Here is a 24,098-nt window from a genome sequence, read left to right on the forward strand (position 1 = left end):
CTTTACCATCTAATTATTTACCAGGAATATCTTTCCCACCTTTGTTAGCCTGGTGCACTTCTGCTCACTCTGGAACTCTTGTGAGTCTCAGCATTTCCTGAACCCACAGACTCTGCTAGGCTAGATTCTTTACTCTGTATGTCAGTAGCACGAGGGTTATGTGTTTGTTACAGTATCTGGCCTATTATACAGAGAGCAGCCTTTTGCAATTTTGTTTCTCAAACCAATCTCCAGCCCTAAAGGAGAGAGCAGTACATCATTTCAGTAGCTTGAGCTAAGAACTAAGCATAATTCTTGACACTTAGTCAATAACTACTTGATGATTTGCTGAATTGAATGAAGTTGTTTGTATATAACTAAGTAGGATGTAAGAAAAAAAGAGTAAAATGCAGTGAGCAGAGTAAATCACATGCTAGACATACCCACACCTGAGAGCTATTCAAGAATACCTCTAAGAGCAACCCTCAGCACTTCCCATCAACTGCTTCTTTTTATTGACTAAACATTTTGTTAATAAAGCAAATGCTATTTGAGGGTTAGCCTATTAGGGTACTCTAATAAATATGTGCAAATTTGTTTCTAAGATTTATTGTGCAAAAGGCAAAAATGACTTGATAGTGGAGCAGAAATTTGTAGAAAAAAATGATCTAGCTAAGATAGAAGCCAGGCCTGGCCACTGAACAAAGGAGGAGCCAGGATCGGTGAAAAGGAAGGATCTTTGTGATCACATTTATCCTAACTTGTCAACACCTGGAGCACTAGTAAACATCTGGAATAGTACCCCTGTGAAGTGGTGAACTGGCATAGACATTCACTTGCTCCAACACACTGCCCTTACAGTATAGGTTATAGCGAGCCACTCAGTATCCAAGTGCAATTGGTAAAAAACATGAAAGCTTGTGATATAGACGTGAGTGATGTTAGGCTGTCTCTTCTATTCTTGATGTGTCTTCGGCATGTAAGCCTGAGTCTTACTACTCTTCACTGTTTTCCTCCTCTCTACCAAGATAATCAGTAATCACAACAGGTCATTAATTATAAACTTTAATTTTACAAAAGAAAAACATTAGTTATGGAAGTTATTTGATGCTGTTGTCACACACTCTCTGATGAATGGGCTTTCCAGTATGCGGAATTTCAATCTGACCCAAAATGGTCCTCTGCTTTTCCGCCTGTTAGTATACAAGCCAGGGTCCATGCTCCTCTCTAAAGTGTACCTCCACGTGTTCCCTAGATCCTTTCCCTTCCATTTCTCAGTGTTTCCACAATTTCCTTCCTTCTTTTCTGTATTCTTCTTCACCATATTTTTCTTTCTCTAGTAGATCTTTCCCATAAGCATATAAATGTGATATTATTTGCCCCATCTCAAAATGTTACCTTTCCTTGTCCCTATTTCCTTAAGCATTTATGCAGCTAATTTCTTCACCTCCCTCAGGTCTTTGCTGGAGTATCACCTTCTCAAAGAGGCTTTTCTTCATCACCCTATTTAAAGTTCCAACTCACCATGACCCTCCCTTGCATTTATCCTGTAATTTTTTTTCTCATAGCATTTATTATCTTCTAACTATGTAATGCATTTATTCACTAGGCTGTGTTTTGTTTGACCCTCTTACTTAAATAAAAGCTGCAAGAAACCAGAGATTATGTCTATTTTGATCAATATTTTTTATTATTGTTATTATTTAAGTTGTAGGGTACACGTGTACAATGTGCAGGTTTGTTACATATGTATCCATGTGCCATGTTGATTTCCTGCACCCATTAACTCGTCATTTAGCATGAGGTATCTCTCCTAATGCTGTCCCTCCCCCCCACCCCCAACCCACAACAGTCCCCAGAGTGTGATGTTCCCCTTCCTGTGTCCATGTGATCTCAGTGTTCAATTCCCAACTATGAGTGAGAACATGCGGTGTTTGGTTTTTTGTCCTTGCGATAGTTTACTGAGAATGATGGTTTCCAGTTTCATCTATGTCCCTACAAAGGACATGAACTCATCATATTTTATGGCTCCATAGTATTCCATGGTGTATATGTGCCACATTTTCTTAATCCAGTCTATCGTTGATGGACATTTGGGTTGGGTCAAAGTCTTTGCTATTGTGAATAGTGCCGCAAAAAACATACGTGTGCATGTGTCTTTATAGCAGCATGATTTATAGTCCTTTGGGTATATACCCAGTAATGGGATGGCTGGGTCAAATGGTATTTCTAGTTCTAGATCCCTGAGGAATCGCCACACTGACTTCCACAATGGTTGAACTAGTTTACAGTCCCACCAACAGTGTCAAAGTGTTCCTATTTCTCCACATCCTCTCCAGCACCTGTTGTTTTCTGACTTTTGAATGATGGCCATTCTAACTGGTGTGAGATGGTATCTCATTGTGGTTTTGATTTGCATTTCTCTGATGGCCAGTGATGATGAGCATTTTTACATGTGTTTTTTGGCTGCATAAATGTCTTCTTTTGAGAAGTGTCTGTTCATGTCCTTCACCCACTTTTTGATGGGGTTTTTTTCTTGTAAATTTGTTTGAGTTCATTGTAGATTCTGGATATTAGCCCTTTGTCAGATGAGTAGGTTGCAAAAATTTTCTCCCATTTTGTAGGTTGCCTGTTCACTCTGATGGTAGTTTCTTTTGCTGTGCAGAAGCTCTTTAGTTTAATTAGATCCCATTTGTCAATTTTGTCTTTTGTTGCCATTGCTTTTGGTGTTTTAGCCATGAAGTCCTTGCCCATGCCTATGTCCTGAATGGTATTGCCTAGGTTTTCTTCTAGGGTTTTTATGGTTTTAGGTCTAACATGTAAGTCTTTAATCCATCTTGAATTAATTTTTGTATAAGGTGTAAGGAAGGGATCCAGTTTCAGCTTTCTACATATGGCTAGCCAGTTTTCCCAGCAATACCATTTATTAAATAGGGAATCGTTTCCCCATTTGTTGTTTTTGTCAGGTTTGTCAAAGATCAGATGGTTGTAGATGTGTAGTATTATTTCTGAGAGCTCTGTTCTGTTCCATTGGTCTATATCTCTGTTTTGGTTCCAGTACCATGCTGTTTTGGTTACTGTAGCCTTGTAGTATAGTTTGAAGTCAGGTAGCATGATGCCTCCAGCTTTGTTCTTTTGGATTAGGATTGACTTGGCGATGCGGGCTCTTTTTTGGTTCCATATGAACTTTAAAGTTTTTTCCAATTCTGTGAAGAAAGTCATTGGTAGCTTGATGAGGATGGCATTGAATCTATAAATTACCTTGGGCAGTATGGCCATTTTCACGATATTGATTCTTCCAACCCATGAGCATGGAATATTCTTCCATTTGTTTGTAACCTCTTTTATTTTATTGTGTAGTGGTTTGTAGTTCTCCTTGAAGAGGTCCTTCACATCCCTTGTAAGTTGGATTCGTAGGTATTTTATTCTCTTTGAAGCAATTGTGAATGGGAGTTCACTCATGATTTGGCTCTCTGTTTGTTTGTGATTGGTGTACAAGAATGCTTGTGATTTTTGTACATTGATTTTGTACCCTGAGACTTTGCTGAAGTTGCTTATCAGCTTAAGGAGATTTTGGGCTGAGACAATGGGGTTTTCTAGATATACAATCATGTCGTCTGCAAACAGGGACAATTTGACTTCTTCTTTTCCTAATTGAATACCCTTTATTTCCTTCTCCTGCCTGATTGCCCTGGCCAGAACTTCCAGCACTATGTTGAATAGGAGTGGTGAAAGAGGGCATCCCTGTCTTGTGCCAGATTTCAAAGGGAATGCTTCCAGTTTTTGCCCATTCAGTATGATATTGGCTGTGGGTTTGTCATAGATAGCTCTTATGATTTTGAGATATGTCCCATCAATACCTAATTTATTGAGAGTTTTTAGCATGAAGGGTTGTTGAATTTTGTCAAAGGCCTTTTCTGCATCTATTGAGATAATCATGTGTTTTTTGTCTTTGGTTCTGTTTATATGCTGGATTACATTTATTGATTTGCATATGTTGAACCAGCCTTGCATCCCAGGGATGAAGCCCACTTGATCATGGTGGATAAGCTTTTCGATGTGCTGCTGGATTTGGTTTGCCAGTATTTTATTGAGGATTTTTGCATCAATGTTCATCAAGGATATTGGTCTGAAATTCTCTTTTTTTTGGTTGTGTCTCTGCCAGGCTTTGGTATCAGGAGGATGCTGGCCTCATAAAATGTGTTAGGGAGGATTCCCTCTTTTTCTATTGATCGGAATAGTTTCAGAAGGAATGGTACCAGTTCCTCCTTGTACCTCTGGTAGAATTCAGCTGTGAATCCATCAGGTCCTGGACTCCTTTTGCTTGGTAAGCTATTGATTATTGCCACAATTTCAGAACCTGTTATTGGTGTATTCAGAGATTCAACTTCTTCCTGGTTTAGTCTTGGGAGGGTGTATTTGTCAAGGAATTTATCCATTTCTTCTAGATTTTCTAGTTTATTTGCATAGAGGTGTTTGTAGTATTCTCTGATGGTAGATTGTATTTCTGTGGGATCGGTGGTGATATCCCCTTTATCATTTTTTATTGCATCTATTTGATTCTTCTCTCTTTTCTTCTTTATTAGTCGTGCTAGGGGTCTATCAATTTTGTTGATGTTTTCGAAAAACCAGCTCCTGGATTCATTAATTTTTTAAAGGATTTTTTGTGTCTCTATTTCCTTCAGTTCTGCTCTGATTTTAGTTATTTCTTGCCTTCTGCTAGCTTTTGAATGTGTTTTGTCATGCTTTTCTAGTTCTTCTAATTGTGCTGTTAGGGTGTCAATTTTGGATCTTTCCTGCTTTCTCTTGTGGGCATTTAGTGCTATTAATCTCCCTCTACACACTGCTTTGAATGTGTCCCAGAGATTCTGGTATGTTGTATCTTTGTTCTCATTGGTTTCAAAGAACATCTTTATTTCTGCCTTCATTTTGTTATGTACCCAGTAGTCATTCAGGAGCAGGTTGTTCAGTTTCCATGTAGTTGAGTGGTTTTGAGTGAGTTTGTTAATCCTGAGTTCTAGTTTGATTGCACTGTGGTCTGAGAGACAGTTTGTTATAATTTCTGTTCTTTTACATTTGCTGAGGAGAGCTTTACTTCCAACTATGTGGTCAATTTTGGAATAGGTGTGGTGTGGTGCTGAAAAAAATGTATATTCTGTTGATTTTGGGTGGAGAGTTCTGTAGATGTCTATTAGGTTCTCTTGGTGCAGAGCTGAGTTCAATTCCTGGATATCCTTGTTCACTTTCTGTCTCGTTGATCTGTCTAATGTTGACAATGGGGTGTTAAAATCTCTCATTATTGTTGTGTGGGAGTCTAAGTCTCTTCGTAGGTCACTCAGGACTTGCTTTATGAATCTGGGTGCTCCTGTATTGGGTGCATATATATTTAGGATAGTTAGCTCTTCTTGTTGAATTGATCCCTTTCCCAGTATGTAATGGCCTTCTTTGTCTCTTTTGATCTTTGTTGGTTTAAAGTCTATTTTATCAGAGACTAGGATTGCAACCCCTGCCCTTTGTTGTTTTCCATTTGCTTGGTATATCTTCCTCCATCCTTTTATTTTGAGTCTATGTGTGTCTCTGCATGTGAGATGGGTTTCCTGAATACAGCACACTGCTGGGTCTTGACTCCTTATCCAATTTGCCAGTCTGTGTCTTTTAATTGGAGCATTTAGCCCATTTACATTTAAAGTTAATATTGTTATGTGTGAATTTGATCCTGTCATTATGATGTTAGCTGGTTATTTTACTTGTTAGTTGATGCAGTTTCTTCCTAGCCTCGATATTTTCAAAGTTCATAAACTACTCCCTGATATTAGTAGGTGTTCACCAAATAATTGCAGAATGAATGAATTCACAAATAAAAACATTTTCATTTTAACACTTGAGAAACTCAGTCTTTAAGTTTTCACTATAAAAATAAAATTCCCTAAGAATCATCTTACCGCTGTTACAAAAGTTAATTTTATTTCTTATTTGTATTCTCCTTTGCTCTGCAGGACCTGATTCCATTCTTGCTTCCCATGTTCCCTGGGTTTTGTGTCCTTTCAGGTAGTATTTGAAAGGGATTTCTTGATCAACAAAATTATCCATTTTGAATCCATGTATAAAGTAGAAGAAACAGATCTTTTGTGACTCTTGAGAGGCTTTAGTTCTCTTGTACACTCAGAATGCATGCAACTAGAGATTCTACCTTCCCTGACTTTGCATTCACTTTTGAACCCATCATCAGATGGGACTCACTACAAGTCCGTTGTTCATAAAGTTGGTCATCATATTTACGGAAAATTGCCTCCATGGGGTTTCTACTATACTTGGTTTGGTAGAGTAGGTCTTCATTAATTATTTGTTAAGTAGAATTAAATTCATTAATGGGTTTCAGTCAGTAGCTGATAAGGCAGAAAATGTTGGAAACAAAACTAGTAGCCTCTAGCAAAGAACTTGAGAGGAGGATATCTTAATGTGACTAAAAATTCCATTCTGAACTACTTAAAACTGGAATATTTAATTGGCATTGAAATAAAAACGTAGGGAAATTTCAGCATAAGATCACTATTTTCACAAATGTCCCCTTTTACAAACCATTTGGTATTGCTTTCTAAAGATCTGTGCTCACTCTTAATTGCATCCGTTTCCTTTGACTTATGATGAAAAGTATGCTTTCTCTAGTAGATATGTGTCTCTACTTGACTGTAGAGCTCTAAAAGTCCTCTTTTAAACCATTGCTACATATGTGCTTACGTGTGTGTTTCTGGGTGCATACACACACACCCACACACACACACACACACACAGACACAGACAGATGAAAACTTTGTATCTTCCATGAGTTCTGTTTGAGTTTTGCCAGAGCAAGAGTGTTATTTTAACTTGGAAAATGAGGATGAATTCCCATCCTAAGATATTATAAAAAAATAAGACAACATAATTTATTTTCCTCAAACACTGTTCTCATCAATCTTATTTGTACATTAAAATCATCTGAGAAAAAAATTTAAATACTGCTTCGTGAGTTTCATCTCAACCCAGTTGAACTAGAACCTTTGGAAATGAGACCCAGGCACTCATATTTTTTAATGTCACAATTTCTGTTTCATTTTTATTTTTAATGGGCATTCTAGTTCTCTAGTGGTAGGGGTCTGATTTCTCTAGCACTGGCTGAAACAAAGTTTGTTTTGTCTCACTAATAGATTTTACAGTCTACACACTTCCTTAAGGTTAAAAGTGCATCTTGAAGCATTAGTTCTAGCCATGATCTTTATTTTTTTTTTGGTAGGAGGTGGGAAGCATGATTGCAAATAAATGTTCCTTGAAATTGTACTCAAAATCCTTTTGTGGTTATATCAATTTGCAATGAGAGAGACATCTGGAATGCTGCAAGTTATTTATACAAAGAAAAAAGATAAAGATTACATGCTTTCTGTCTTGTTTACAATAATTTGTTCATCTCTTTGGTATAACTGCATTGTCAAAGTTAAATTTGAGAATAGACATAATCTCTCAAGATACTTAATTTCCATGTACCCATGCATTCTCTTATATTTTCAATGTATAACTATATTCTCTAAAATTACATTTAGATTTTAGGGCGATAAGAATGGTAAATCAGAAAGCAACAAAGTAACCTGAAGAAAAACTAGGCTTAAAAGTTTTACACTGTCTTTTTTTAAAAAGTAAATAAGATACCCAATTGAGGGAATATGGAGGTGTGCAAATGTTGTAAACTTCAGTGTAATATAGACCTGGGTTTGAATCTCACATTTGTCATTCACACCCACAGGTAGTCCACTGGCAAGTCTGAATATTACCTCGTCTTACCATTTCCACATGGCTCACCCTAGTCCAAGGTAACATCAGCAACCACCTGGACTCTTGCATTCCCATCCATCTGGAATCCTCTGCCATTCCCACCACTCCGTATTCATATTTTTTCTCCTTCAACGAATTTTTCCATGCAGCAGCCAAAAAAATTTAAAGCATAAAACTTATTATTTAAAACTCTCCACTTGCTTTCCATTATAATTAGAATAAATTCCACATTTATTGTATCTTCTCCTCCTTGTTATATATATATTTCAGTTAATGACAGTCCCTGGAATATGCTAAGCTCATTCTTGTATTAGGATTTTTGCACAGATATTGTAATATCTGTGAGCAAGAAAGAGATGAAAGTAAGGGCTCATCTCATGCCCTCTTCAGGTAATGGCATATTTAATATTTTGCAAATCTGTTACCTCATCTGTAAAGCTTATCTTTTATTATTTCTGGAGATCATGGGAAAGTCATCAGAAGTGTCCAGAAATTATCCCAGGTACAGAAGCTGAGAGAATGGTGCTATTAATTCTAGGCATTTAAAGATTATTAAATTAAAAAATTACTAATCAAAGGTAAGATCATTGATTATCCACTGACATCAATATTATAACCATTTTTGACCATATACAGTATGCTAGGCACTGTATTAAACACAACAGAAGTTATAAGAATGAATGAATATAAAAGTCTTTGCTTATCATCTGCTTATCATTTGGAAGACAGAATAAGAACAACACAATAACACTGCTACTAAGCAGAAAATGTACCGTAAAATAATTAGAATGTAAAGGGTAAAGGTTTTTAAAATGGAAGGTTTAATAGGTCTGACTTCCACAGTAAGCAACAGCAGTTTAAAAATATGCACATCTGTTCCCAATCTATTAGACTTGCTTCTCCTTAATTGAATTGAAATATAAGACTAGTTGGGTTTGGGGGTCAGGGAATTGAGGAAGGCTTAATGAAGGAACTAGACCTAGAAAATACAGCATTTGAGCTGGACCTTGAAAGTGGGAAGAATAATGGAATGCACCTTTATTTATCTCTTTCTTAATTTAGCCATGGTTTTACTAAGTAAATAAGATTAGTTTTATGATTTTGCAGAAATATGCCTGCTGAACATTATTGACCTCATGACAATCTTCCAATATGTTTTTAAGGAAAATAGAACTTTATTTTTGGAGAGAACGACCTTGGGCAACTAAATTAACCTCTTTCTCACCTGTAAAATTCCAATTTGTAGAACTGTTGCAAAGATTAAAGGAAATAATGCAAGGTGTCTGGTGTATAGGCACCTAATTAATGCTAGCTCTCACTTTTACTTCTTAATAACTGGAGAAGTTGTATATTACTGAAAGTAAGCAGAATTGTGGAATAGTTAAAACTGTACACTCTGAAATCAGGCTGTACTGATCAGATGGCCTTAGAATTCTGGGTCTGCCACCCTTGCTTTGTGATCTTGGGCAGGTAACTTAACATCACTTTGCCTCACTTCCTTCATTTGTCAAATGGAAATTATAATATATCCTAACTAAGAGGGCTGTTGTGAAGATTATATCTGATAATTCATATTAAGTGGTTAACATATAGTAGATACTCAATAAATAATTATTTATAATTACAGTAATAATCATTAATAATTATATAAGTAGAATTGAAAGCCAACACTAATAATATCCTTAAGTCATAGGGGTTATTGTCGGTCTAATAATCTATAGCATGTGACAGGCCAACACATGCCCGGTCAATGAATATATTATTCTAAAAAAAAAAATCATCTGATCACATATACAGACCTGAAGTGCTGTTTGAAGTACTTCACTTGATGTTCTTGTTGTATTTGATCACGTTTCCAGTGTTTGCTTTTGACTTTACTTATATTTTTATAATTCGCTATTTATCTCTGATTTTCAAAAGTGGTGAGGGAAGTCAATTCCAGGCAGTGATGGAAGCCAAGTCCTCTGATCTCAAAACGGCTGTGGAAGATGAACCAAAGGGAAAAAACCCCGTATTAAAAGAGAATGCCTTCACGGGTCCTGGAGAATTAAGGCTAGAATTTTGCTATTTTGAGTCAGGCAGGAAAAAAAGAGGTGCAGATTGAGAAGTAGAAAAATTATTGCCCGTGAGAGGAATTTCCTGCTTATTTCCTCTTAAATCTCATTATGTAAGTTTACTGATTGCTTTTTCTAAACTCAAATTTAGATCCCAAGTATAAAAGAGAAATCCTATTAAAATATGTATAGATTATACACCTTTGGAGTAAAGTGGTTTCTTTCTACATGTTTATAATTATGTTCTGGCTTATGCAGAATAGTCTATAGTTCGAACATTCTGGAACTGAGATTTATATTCCCTAAATATGCATGAATAAGTATCTGGCCCACCTCAATAAGAAATGAGGTTTGTTGATTTGATTTCCCTTAGCCAGCTTGATAAGCAGAATGACTGTCACTGGAAGAATTCTGGAAGAAGATATTTAAAGCTACTGCACATATCCAAATGTAACATGTCAAGGATCTGCCTGTTTGCTCAAGAAAGGGAAGAAATTCATTGCTTAACCTCAGGGACCCAAATAGGCTTTCTGTTTATCTTATACATCCCAGGTTACCTCCCAGTAACTTGAACATATCTTCTTTTCAAGCCTTCCAAGTTCCACCCAAATTGAAAGACAATGTTCTTGGTAGATGTTTTATTTTCGAGGATTGTTGGCTTTGCACACTCAGTAATCTCCACCACAGGTACCTTTCCCTCATCCACACACTCAAATATTACCTATCATTTAATCTAACCTCAATTCAAATGCAACTTGTTCTTCGAAACCTTTTCCAACATTTTCATTTTAAAAAATCCCTTCCTTTAAAGAGAGCCTCCTGGGTCTTCATCAGTAATCCCAATATGGAAATATGCAATAAATATTGTGTACCTATAATGTGCCACAAGCTTAGTGCTAGGGATATGTCAGTGGGTAAAACAGTCAGAACTCCTTGTAAAGTGAATGAAGTTAAAATTGCTTGTTAGATAGTGGTAAATGGTAAGGAGAAAAGTGTAGAAGAGGAAGAGAAAAGGAAGTTGGAAGATAGAAATTTTATGTGGTTAGTGGAGGCCTGTCAGAGAAGGAGACTCAAGTCTGGAGGAAATGAGGAATGACAGACAAATATCTGAAAGAAGAACATTCAGCCAGAGGGAAGAGAAAATGAAAAGACTCTGGGTGAAAGTGTAAACAGGAGGAAAATTAAGAGAAATCATAGATGTGACGAGTGGGGAGTGGGAGGAGGAGGAGCAGGCAGATTGTACATGTTTTTAATGGCTGACTTTTTCTCTGGGTTAAAAGTAAACCACTGAAGGCTTTGATTACCACAGAGGCATGGTCTAACTCATATTTTAGTAACAGAGGCAACAATGCAGCAGTGAGAGGATAAAAGTTCTGGAAATATTCTGAAGGCATAACCTAGAGGATTTATTAACAGATTAGACAGCAGGTGAGAGAAAAAGTAGAGTAAATGTGACTCCAAGGCCTGTGGCCCAAACAATCAGAAATAAGGAGCTGCCTTATGGAAAGGAGCTGCTTCGTATTGAATAAGGAGTGGAAATAGAAAAGGTTATAGCAAAATAGTAAGTAATAGCGGCCATTTGGGTTTGGAGGTGCATATTTTGAGATTATTTCTCTGTTCTGCAGTCACTTGAATATACAAATGAGAAGTTATGAGCATCTAGATGAACATTAAAGCAGTGAGATAGATTGTTCTTACTTATGAATGAATCTCAAAGGGCTGAGCTCCAAAAGATACGAAAGATGAGGAGGAATAAATGAAGAAGAATGTAAAGAGACTAGTGAAGGAGAAGGAAAGCAGAGGAATTTGTGTCCTAGAAGCCAAGCAAAGAAAGTATCTAGGAGAAGGGAGTGATCAGATATGCAAATGCTGCTGATAGCCCAAAATAGGTTAAATGACTATCAATCCCATGATTTAGCAAACAGTATGCCACTGGTGACTTTAACTACAGCTACGTCAGTGGAGTAGTATTGACAAAGGCCTGATAGAAACAGGTTCAAGTGTAAAGAAACTGAAATCAATGAATATAGCCAACTCTTCTGAGAAGTTTACTGTAAAAAAAAAAGAAAGAAATGGGGCAGTAACTGGAGGGTATGGTGAAGTCACATGCACACATATATGCATACACATACGTATATGTCTATATTTACTTTCAAATAAGAGTGAAATAGCAGCATTTTAATATGCTCATGAGAAAAAAAAGAATGCAAGAGAGAAAAGGGAGAATTCCAGAAAAATTGCTCTTGTCTAGGCAAGAATGAATGAGATCTGGGACATAGTAGAGAGACTGCCCTTTGCTTGCCATATGGATGGCTCATCTACAGAACAAGAGAGAGAACACAGTATGGACATACAGAGGCAGGTAGGTGAATATGGTCATGAAAAATTGTGGAAATCGTTTTTTGATTACTTCTTTTTACTTAGTTAAACAGAAAGCATATTCAGGAGCTTAGAGTGAGAATTGTCTCCAGTTATGTAGATTCTTCCTTCTTTTCTCTATTGTCATTCAATAACCTCTAGCTAAGGAATTACTATGTTTTTAATATCCAAGTGGTTTTATTATGCAATCATGAATAGTGAGCACATTATGTTATTTTCAATTTCTGGAGAAATGAAAATGCACACAATTAAATTTTATTAAAAGAAGCAAGGAATAATTCTTTTTTTTCTTTTTTTCTTTTTTTTAAATTATTATTATACTTTAAGTTTTAGGGTATATGGGCACGATGTGCAGGTTTGTCACATATGTATACATGTGCCATGTTGGTGTGCTGCACCCATTAACTCGTCATTTAGCATTAGGTATATCTTCTCATGCTGTCCCTCCCCCCTACCCCCAACCCACAACAGTCCCCGGAGTGTGGTGTTCCCCTTCCTGTGTCCGTCTGTTCTCATTGTTCAATTCCCACCTATGAGTGAGAACATGTGGTGTTTGGTTTTTTTGTCCCTGAGATAGTTTACTGAGAATGATGGTTTCCAGTTTCATCCATGTGCCTACAAAGGACATGAACTCATCATTTTTTATGGCTGCATAGTATTCCATGGTGTATATGTGCCACATTTTCTTAATCCATTCTATCGTTGTGGGACATTTGGGTTGGTTCCAAGTCTTTGCTATTGTGAATAGTGCTGCAATAAACATATGTGTGCAAGTGTCTATATAGCAGCATGATTTATAGTCCTTTGGGTATATACCCAGTAATGGGATGGCTGGGTCAAATGGTATTTCTAGTTCTAGATCCCTGAGGAATCGCCACACTGACTTCCACAATGGTTGAACTAGTTTACAGTCCAACCAACAGTGTAAAAGTGTTCCTATTTCTCCACATCCTCTCCAGCACCTGTTGTTTCCTGACTTTTTAATGATGGCCATTCTAACTTGTGTGAGATGATATCTCATTGTGGTTTTGATTTGCATTTCTCTGATGGCCAGTGATGATGAGCATTTTTTCATGTGTCTTTTGGCTGCATAAATGTCTTCTTTTGAGAAGTGTCTGTTCATGTCCTTTGCCCACTTTTTGATGGGGTTGTTTTTTTCTTGTAAATTTGTTTGAGTTCATTGTAGATTCTGGATATTAGCCCTTTGTCAGATGAGTAGGTTGTGAAAATTTTCTCCCATTCTGTAGGTTGCCCGTTTACTCTGATGATAGTTTCTTTTGCTGTGCAGAAGCTCTTTAGTTTAATTAGATCCCATTTGTCAATTATGGCTTTTGTTGCCATTGCTTTTGATGTTTTAGACATGAAGTCCTTGCCCATGCCTGTGTCCTGAATAGTATTGCCTAGGTTTTCTTCTAGGGTTTTTATGGTTTTAGGTCTAACATTTAAGTCTTTAATCCATCTTGAATTAATTTTTGTATAAGGTGTAAGGAAGGGATCCAGTTTCAGCTTTCTACATATGGCTAGCCAGTTTTCCCAGCACCACTTATTAAATAGGGAATCCTTTCCCCATTTCTTGTTTTTGTCAGATTTGTCAAAGATCAGATAGTTGTAGATATGTGGCATCATTTCTGAGGGCTCTGTTCTGTTCCATTCATCTATGTCTCTGTTTTGGTACCAGTACCATGCTGTTTTGGTTACTGTAGCCTTGTAGTATAGTTTGAAGTCACATAGTGTGATGCCTCCAGCTTTGTTCTTTTGGCTTAGGATTGACTTGGCGATGCGGGCTCTTTTTTGGTTCCATATGAACTTTAAAGTAGTTTTTTCCAATTCTGTGAAGAAAGTCATTGGTAGCTTGATGGTGATGGCATTGAATCTATAAATTACCTTGGGCAGTATGGCCGTTTTCATGATATTGATTCTTCCTACCCATGAGCATGGAATGTTCTTCCATTTGTTTGTATCCTCTTTTATTTCATTGAGCAGTGGTTTGTAGATCTCCTTGAAGAGGCCCTTCACATCCCTTGTAAGTTGGATTCCTAGGTATTTTATTCTCTTTGAAGCAATTGTGAATGGGAGTTCACTCATGATTTGGCTCTCTGTTTGTCTGTGATTGGTGTACAAGAATGCTTGTGATCTTTGTACATTGATTTTGTATGCTGAGACTTTGCTAAAGTTACTTATCAGCTTAAGGAGATTTTGGGGTGAGACAATGGGGTTTTCTAGATATACAATCATGTCATCTGCAAACAAGGACAGTTTGAGGTCCTCTTTTCCTAATTAAATACCCTTTATTTCCTTCTCCTGCCTGATTGCCCTGGCCAGAACTTCCAACAGTATGTTGAATAGGAGTGGTGAGAGAGGGCATCCCTGTCTTGTGCTCATTTTCAAAGGGAATGCTTCCAGTTTTTGCCCATTCAGTATGATATTGGCTGTGGGTTTGTCATAGATAGCTCTTATTATTTCGAGATACATCCAATCAATACCTAATTTATTGAGCGTTTTTAGCATGCAGCGTTGTTGAATTTTGTCAAAGGCCTTTTCTGCATCTATTGAGATAATCATGTGGTTTTTGTCTTTGGTCCTGTTTATATGCTGGATTACATTTATTGATTTGCATATGTTGAACCATCCTTGCATCCCAGGGAAGAAGCCCACTTGATAATGGTGAATAAGCTTTTTGATGTATTGCTGGATTTGGTTTGCCAGTATTTTATTGAGGATATTTGCATCAATGTTCATCAAGGATATTGGTCTAAAATTCTCTTTTTTGGTTGTGTCTCTGCCAGGTTTTGGTATCAGGAGGATGCTGGCCTCATAAAATGAGTTAGGGAGGATTCCCTCTTTTTCTATTGATTGGAATAGTTTCAGAAGGAATGGTACCAGTTCCTCCTTGTACCTCTGGTAGAATTCGGCTGTGAATCCATCAGGTCCTGGACTCTATTTGGTTGGTAAGCTATTGATTATTGCCACAATTTCAGAACCTGTTATTGGTGTATTCAGAGATTCAACTTCTTCCTGGTTTGGTCTTGGGAGGGTGTATTTGACAAGGAAATTATCCATTTCTTCTAGATTTTCTAGTTTATTTGCATAGAGGTGTTTGTAGTATTCTCTGATGGTAGATTGTATTTCTGTAGGATCAGGGGTGATATCCCCTCTATCCTTTTTTATTGCATCTATTTGATTCTTCTCTCTTTTCTTCTTTATTAGTCTTGCTAGCAGTCTATCAATTTTTTTGATCTTTTCCAAAAACCAGCTCCTGGATTCATTAATTTTTTGAAGGGTTTTTTTGTGTCTCTATTTCCTTCAGTTCTGCTCTGATTTTAGCTATTTCTTGCCTTCTGCTACCTTTTGAATGTGTTTGCTCATGCTTTTCTAGTTCTTTTAGTTGTGATGTTAGGGTGTAAATTTTAGATCTTTCCTGCTTTCTCTTGTGGGCATTTAGTGCTACAAATTTCCCTCTACACACTGCTTTGAATGTGTCCCAGAGATTCTGGTATGTTGTGTCTTTGTTCTCGTTGGTTTCAAAGAACATCTTTATTTCTGTCTTCATTTTGTTACGTACCCAGTAGTAGTAGGAGCAGGTTGTTCAGTTTCCATGTAGTTGAGTGGTTTTGAGTGAGTTTGTTAATCCTGAGTTCTAGTTTGATTGCACTGTGGTCAGAGATAGTTTGTTATAATTTCTGTTCTTTTACATTTGCTGAGGAGAGCTTTACTTCCAACTATGTGTTCAATTTTGGAATAGGTGTGGTGTGGTGCTGAAAGAAATGTATATTCTGTTGATTTGGGGTGGAGAGTTCTGTAGATGTCTATTAGGTCCACTTGGTGCAGAGCTGAGTTCAATTCCCGGATGTCCTTGTTAACTTTCTGTCTCCTTGATTTGTCTAATGTTGTCAGTGGGGTGTTAAAGTCTCCTATTATTATTGTATGGGAGTCTAAGTCTCTTCGTAGGTCACTCAGGACTTGCTTTATGAATCTGGGTGGTCCTTTATTGGGTGCATATATATTTAGGATAGTTAGCTCTTCTTGTTGAATTGATCCCTTTCCCATTATGTAATGGCCTTCTTTGTCTCTTTTGATCTTTGTTGGTTTAAAGTCTATTTTATCAGAGACTAGGATTGCAACCCCTGCCTTTTTTTGTTTTCCATTTGCTTGGTATATCTTCCTCCATCCCTTTATTTTGAGCCTATGTGTGTCTCTGCATGTGAGATGGGTTTCCTGAATACAGCACACTGATGGGTCTTGACTCCTTTTCCAATTTGTCAGTCTGTGTCTTTTAATTGGAGCATTTAGCCCATTTACATTTAAAGTCAGTATTGTTATGTGTGAATTTGATCCTGTCATTATGATGTTAGCTGGTTATTTTGCTCATTAGTTGTTTCAGTTTCTTCCTAGCCTCGATGTTCTTTACAATTTGGCATGTTTTTGCAATGGCTATTACCAGTTGTTCCTTTCCATGTTGAGTGCTTCCTTCAGGAACTCTTTTAGGGCAGCCCTGGTGGTGACAAAATCACTCAATATTTGCTTGTCTGTAAAGTATTTTATTTCTCCTTCACTTATGAAGCTTAGTTTGGCTGGATATGAAATTCTGGGTTGAAAATTCTTTTCTTTAAGAATGTTGAATATTGTCCCCCACTCTCTTCTGGCTTGTAGAGTTTCTGCCGAGAGATCAGCTGTTAGTCTGATGGGCTTCCCTTTGTGGGTAACTCGACCTTTCTCTCTGGCTGCCCTTAACATTTTTTCCTTCATTTCAACTTTGGTGAATCTGACAATTATGTGTCTTGGAGTTGCTCTTCTCGAGGAGTATCTTTGTGGCATTCTCTGTATTTCCTGAATCTGAATGTTGGCCTGCCTTGCTAGATTGGGGAAGTTCTCCCGGATAATATCTTGCAGAGTATTTTCCAAGTTGGTTCCATTCTCCCCACCACTTTCAGGTACACCAATCAGATGTAGATTTGGTCTTTTCACATAGTCCCATATTTCTTGGAAGCTTTGTTCATTTCTTTTATTCTTTTTTCTCTAAACTTCTCTTCTCACTTCATTTCATTCATTTCATCTTCCATCACTGATACCCTTTCTTCCAGTTGATCGCATTGGCTACTGGGGCTTCTGCAGTCTTCACGTCGTTCTTGAAACTTGGCTTTCAGCTCCATCAGCTCCTTCAAGCACTTCTCTGCATTCGTTATTTTAGTTAAACATTTGTCTAATTTTTTTTCAAAGTTTTTAACTTCTTTGCCATTGGTTTGAATTTCCTCCTGTAGCTCGGAGTAGTTTGATCATCTGAAGCCTTCTTCTCTCAACTCGTCAAAGTCATTCTCCATCCAGCTTTGTTTCATTGCCGGTGAGGAACTGCGTTCCTTTGGAGGAGGAGAGGTGCTCTGCTTTTTAGAGTTTCCAGTTTTTCTGCTCTGTTTTCTCCCTATCTTTGTAGTTTTTTCTACTTTTGGTCTTTGATGATGGTGATATACAGATGGGTTTTTGGTGTGGGTGTCCTTTCTGTTTGTTAGTTTTCCTTCTAACAGACAGGACTCTCAGCTGCAAGTCTGTTGGAGTTTGCTAGAGGTCCACTCCTGACCCTGTTTGGCTGGGTGACAGCAGCAGTGGCTGCAGAACAGCAGATTTTCGTGAACTACAAATTCAGTTGTCTGATAGTTCCTCTGGAAGTTTTGTCTCAGAGGAATACCGGGCCGAGTGAGGTGTCAGTCTGTCCCTACTGGGGGGTGCCTACCAGTCAGGCTCCTCTGGGGTCAAATTCCCACTTTAGGAGGCAGTCTGCCCATTCTCAGATCTCCAGCTGCGTGCTGGGAGAACCACTACTCTCTTCAAAACTGTCAGACAGGGACATTTAAGTCTGCAGAGGTTACTGCTGACTTTTTGTTTGTCTGTGCCCTGCCCCCAGAGGTGGAGCCTACAGAGGCAAGCAGGCCTCCTTGAGTTGTGGTGGGCTCCACCCAGTTCGAGCTTCCTGGCTGCTTTGTTTATCTAAGCAAGTGTGGGCAATGGTGGGCGCTCTTCCCCTAGCCTCGCTGCCATCTTGCAGTTTTATCTCAGACTGCTGTGCTAGCAATCAGTGAGACTCCGTGGGTGTAGGACCCTCCGAGCCAGGTGTGGGACACAATCTCCTGGTATGCCGTTTTCGAAGCCCATTGGAAAAGCGCAGTATTAGGGTAGGAGTGACCCGATTTTCCAGGTGCCGTTTGTTACCGCTTTCTTTGACTAGGAAAGGGAACTCCGTGGCCCCTTGTGCTTCCCAAATGAGGCAATGCCTCGCCCTGCCTCAGCTCGTGCACGGTGCGCTGCACCAACTATCCTGCACCCACTGTTTGGCACTCCCTAGTGAGATGAACCCGGTACCTCAGATGGAAATGCAGAAATCACCCGTCTTTCTTTTCGCTCACGCTGGGAGCTGTAGACTGGAGCTGTTCCTATTCAGCCATCTTGGCTCCACCCCACAAGGAATAATTCTTAAAGGAAAATGCGAAGAGTAGTTTATGAACTTAATTTTTTTCGCTGGTCTTCTCTCTTTTTGTACCATTTTAAGTCCCTATGTATGTTCTTCTTTCAATAAGGCATTCTAAGTTCCAGTTTCTAAGTTTTAAGTTCCACTGTGAAATTACTTAAGATAAAGATGAGGTTTACTTTGGCAGTTTTTTGTTGTTGCTGTTCTTGATTGCTTATTTTTAATTAAAATAAGGGCAGACTCCAGGATGATACCTCTGGACCCACTGGGGATCTGGGGGGACCTTGCTACCCTGAGTGGAAGGACATAAGCCTGGTTGGTTTTTCCACCAGCTGATTAGACAGCCCAAGTGCTTTCAGGAAACATAGGCAGTAAGCAGGGAGTGGCTATAGCAAGCCTTCAGCCAGACTCAGTGCCGTGCTAGCTTCAGATCTGGCCCAGTGAAATTATTTTGATGATGGCCACAAGGGTGCTTTTGTCACTCCAGTCGTCAGCATTAGGTGGCTAGAGCAGAGGCAGAGGCTCCATATGTTTGGAAGAAAGGGAAGCAAGAGTCTTTGCCTGGTAATCCAGAGAATTCTCTTAGATTTCATTCAAGACCATAAAGGAGTTGCCTTTATGAGTCTGCAAGGACCACAGAGTTACTGGATGTGGCGTCCCACCTAAAGCAGATACAGCTTAGATCACAACACCCAAGTCCTTTCAAATATCTGGAAAACCTTCCCAAGAAGGATGAGTGCAAATAAGCCCAGACAGTGAAGACTACAATAATACCTAATCCTCTAATGCCCAGACACTGAAGAACATCTGCTAGCATCAACACCACCCAGGAAAACTTAACCTCATCAAATGAACACTAAATAAGCTTCCAGGGACAAATCCTGGAGATACAGAGATATGCAATCTTTCAGACAGAGAATTCAAAAGAGGTGCGTTGAGGAAACTCAAAGAAAATTCATGATAACACAGAGGTGAAATTCAAAATTCTATCAGACAAACAGATTAAAATAACTAAAGAGAATCAAGTAGAAATTCTGGAGTTAAAAAATGCAATTGGCATAATGAAGAATGCATCAAGGTCCTTTAACAGCAGAATTAAGCAGAAGCAAGAACTAGTGAGCCTGAAGACAGGCTATTTGAGAATACCTAGTCAGAAAAGGCAAAAGTAAAAAGAATAACAAAATGAAGCATGCCTACAGGATTTAGAAAATAGTCTCATGAGGCCAGGCGCGGTGGCTCACGCTTGTAATCCCAGCACTTTGGGAGGCTGAGGCGGCTGGATCACGAGGTCAGGAGATCGAGACCACAGTGAAACCCCGTCTCTACTAAAAATACAAAAAATTACCCGGGCGTGGTGGCAGGCGCCTGTAGTCCCAGCTACTCGGAGAGGCTGAGGCAGGAGAATGGCGTGAACCCGGGAGGCGGAGCTTGCAGTGAGCCGAGATTGCGCCACTGCACTCCAGCCTGGGCGACAGAGCAAGACTCCGTCTCAAGAAAAAAAAAAAAAAAAAAAAAAAAAAAGAAAATAGTCTCATGAGGGAAAATCTAAGAATAATTGCCTTAAAGAAGAGGTAGATAAATGGAGCAAATTTATTCAAAGGAATAATAACAGACAACTTCTGAAACCTACAGAAATATATCAATATCCAAGTACAAGAAGAAAATCACCTTCATTAGAGGGAGACAGGAAAGAGAGAAGAGAGGACCACAGAACAACCAGAAAAAGAATAATAAAATGGCAGGAGTAGGTCCTTACTTTTCAATAATAACATTGAGGTAGTTGGACTAAAATCTCCAATGAAAAGATACAGAGTAACTGAATAGATGAAAAAACAAGTCTCATTAATCTGTCTACAAGAAACACATTTCACCTACAAATATATACGTAGACAGAAAATATAGAGATGGAAAAAGATATTCCATGCCAATGGAAAACAAACAAAGAGCAGAAGTTGCTGTACTTATATCAGACAAAACAAATTTTAAGACAAAAGCTATAAGTAGAGAACAAAGAAGGTAACTATGTAATGATACAGAAATCAATTTATCAAGAGGATATAACAGTTTTAAATATATAAGTGCTCAACACTGGAGCACTCAGATGTATAAAGCAAATATTATCAGAGCTAAAGAAGGAGATAGGCCCCAATACAGTAATAGCTGGAGACTTCACACCCCATTTTCAGCATCTTGGACAGATCTTCCAGACAGAAAATCAACAAAGAAACATCAGACTTAGTCTTCACTATAGAATCTAATAGAATCTAATAAATATTTAGATTATGAATCTAAATATGAATCTAATAGATATTTACAGAACATTGCATCCAAGAGCTGTAGAATACACATTCTTCTCAGCACCTGGATTATTCTCAAGTATAAACCATATGTTCACAAAAAAGTATTAAAACATTCAAAAAACTGAAATAAAATTATCTTCTCTGACCACAATGGAATAAAACTAGAAATTAGTAACAACATGAATTTTGCAAACTATACAAATATACAAAAATTAAACAATATGCCCCTGAATGACCAGTGGGTCAATGAAGAAATTAAGAAGAAAATTGAAATATTTCTTAAAACAAATTATGATGGAACACAACATACCAAAACCTATGGGATACAGCAAAAGCTATGCTAAGATGGAAGTCCGATAGGTATTAAGTTCCTACATCAACAAAGAGAAAAAACTTCAAATATATAGTCTAACAATGCATCTTAAAGAACTAGAAAAGCAAGAGCAAATCAAACCCAAAATTAGTAGAAGAAAAGAAATGATAAATATTGTAGCAGAAATAAATAGAATTGAAAAAAAATTCCAAAGTCAATTAAACAAAAAGTAGGTTATTTGAAAAGTTAAATTAAATTGACAAATCTTTAGCCAGACTAAGAAAAAACAGAGAAGATACAAATTAATAAAATCAGAAATGAAAATGGAGACATTACTACTGATACTGCTGAAATTAAAAGGATCATTAGTGGCTACTATGAGCACCTATATACCAATAAGCTCGAAAATCTAGAAGAAATAAATGAATTCCTAGACATACACAACCTACCAAGATCGAAACAGGAAGAAATCCAAACCCCGAACAGACTGATGACAAGCAATGAGATCTAAGCCATAATAAAAACCCTACCCATAAAGAAAAGCCTAGGACCAGATGGTTTCATCTGAATTCTGCTGAATTCTACCAAATATTTAAAGAACTAATATAAATTCTACTCAAACCATTCCAAAAAATAGAAGAGGAGAGAGTGCTCCCAAATTCATTCTCCGAGGACATTATTACCCTGATACCAAAACCTGGCAAAACCGTATCAAAAAAAGAAAACTGCAGGCCAATATCTCTGATAAATATTGATGCAAAAATGCTCAACAAAATATTAGTAAGCCAAATTCAACAATACATTAGAAAGATCATTCATCGTGACCAAGTTGTATTTATCCCTGAGATGCAAGGATGGTTCAACATACACAAATCAATCAACATGATCTATCATATCAACCGAATGAAGAATAAAACCATAGTCCCATTTATAATAGCCACAAATAAAGTTAAATACCTAGGAATTAACCAAAGTAGTGAAATAATTTTATAATGAGAACTATACAACACTAATGAAAGAAATTGAACAGGAAACAAAATAATGGAAAAATATTTCGTGTTCATGAATTGATAGAATCAATATTGTTAAAATATTCATACTACTCAAAGCAATATATAGGTTTAATGCAATCCCTATCAAAATAACAATGACATTCTTCATAGAAATAGAAAAAACAATCCTAAAATTTATATGGAACCACAAAAGACCCAGAATAGCCAAAGCTACTTTAAGCAACTAGAACAAAACTGGAGGAATCACATTACCTGATTTCAAATTTTACTACACAACTTTAGTAACAAAAATAGCATGGTACTGGCATAAAAACAGACATATAGACCAGTGGGAAAGAATAGAGAACACAAAATCAAATCCACACCCCCACAGTAAACTCACTTTGACAAGGATGTCAGAAACATACAATGGGGAAAAAGACTTCAATAAATGACGCTGGGAAAACTGGATATCTATATGCAAAAAATGAAACTAGACATTTGGCTCTCACCATACACAAAAATCAAATAAAGATGAGCTAAAGACTTAAATCCAAGACCTCAAACTATGAAACTACTACCATAAAACCTTGGGGAAACTCTCCAAGCCATTGGTCTGGGAAAAAATTTCTTGAGCGATACCGTACAAGCATAGGCAACCAAAGCAAAAATGGACAAATGGAATCACATCGATTTAAAAAGCTTCTTAATAGCAAAGAATACAATCAACAAAGTGAAGAGACACCCCACAGAATGTGAGAACATGTTTGAAAACTACCCATCTGACAAGGATGAATAACCGGAATATATAAGGAGCTCAAACAAGCCTATAGGAAAAAATCTAATAATCTGATAAAAAATTAGGCAAAAGATTTGCATAGACATTTCTCAAAAGAAGAAATAGAAATGGCAAACAAGAGTATGAAAAGGTGTTCAACATTATTGATCATCAGAGAAATGCAAATCAAAACTACAATGAGATACCATCTCACCCCAGTTAAAATGATTTGTATCCAAAAGCCAGGCCGTAACAAATGCTTGCAAGGTTGTGGAGAAAAGATAACTCTTGTACACTGCTGGTGAAAATGTAACTTAGTACAACCACTATGGACAGCAGTTTGGAGGCTTCTCAAAAAACTACAGTGACAATAACAATTGTATATTTTTAAATAAAGAATGTAATTAGATTGTTTGCAACTCAAAGGATAAATGCTTGAGGGGATGGATACCCCATTCTCCATGATGTGCTTATTTCACATTACATGCCTGTATAGAAATATCTCATGTACCTCATAAATATATACACCTACTATGTTCCCACAAACATTTTTTAAAATAGCAATTTTTTTTAAATAATAGAATCATAGTTTCCAACTGTATATTGGAAGGCCTGTATCATTTTCAAAAAGTTTCCTCTTTGAAGTTCTAAGTAAATGTGAGTAGAAATCCCTAACTTGGGAAGATTTTGATTGAATTTTTCTCAGATCTCCTCTGCTTCATTTAAGGCACGTGTCATTTTATTCTATCTTCAGTGAGGATGCAGATGTGGAGGTTATTACCTCTTTAGATCGCTCTCAAATATATGTAGACAATATTTCAGAAAGAATATTTTAAAATTCTCTCATGCAGAAAACATAACAATCTTACAGTGTTCTAGATTGTGGCAATTTTTGAAGCTTTTAATGGATGAGAAGTTTTTATGTTGCCCAGGTTGGCCTCGAATGCGTGGCCTTGCCTCCTTATGCTCCAGGACAACTGGCCTGAGCCACCGCAGCTCCAAAAGCTTTTAAACAAGACTGTAAAGGCCAAATTATTCAT

This window comes from Symphalangus syndactylus, chromosome 4 (assembly GCF_028878055.3).
Source record: "Symphalangus syndactylus isolate Jambi chromosome 4, NHGRI_mSymSyn1-v2.1_pri, whole genome shotgun sequence".
NCBI lineage: Eukaryota > Metazoa > Chordata > Mammalia > Primates > Hylobatidae > Symphalangus > Symphalangus syndactylus.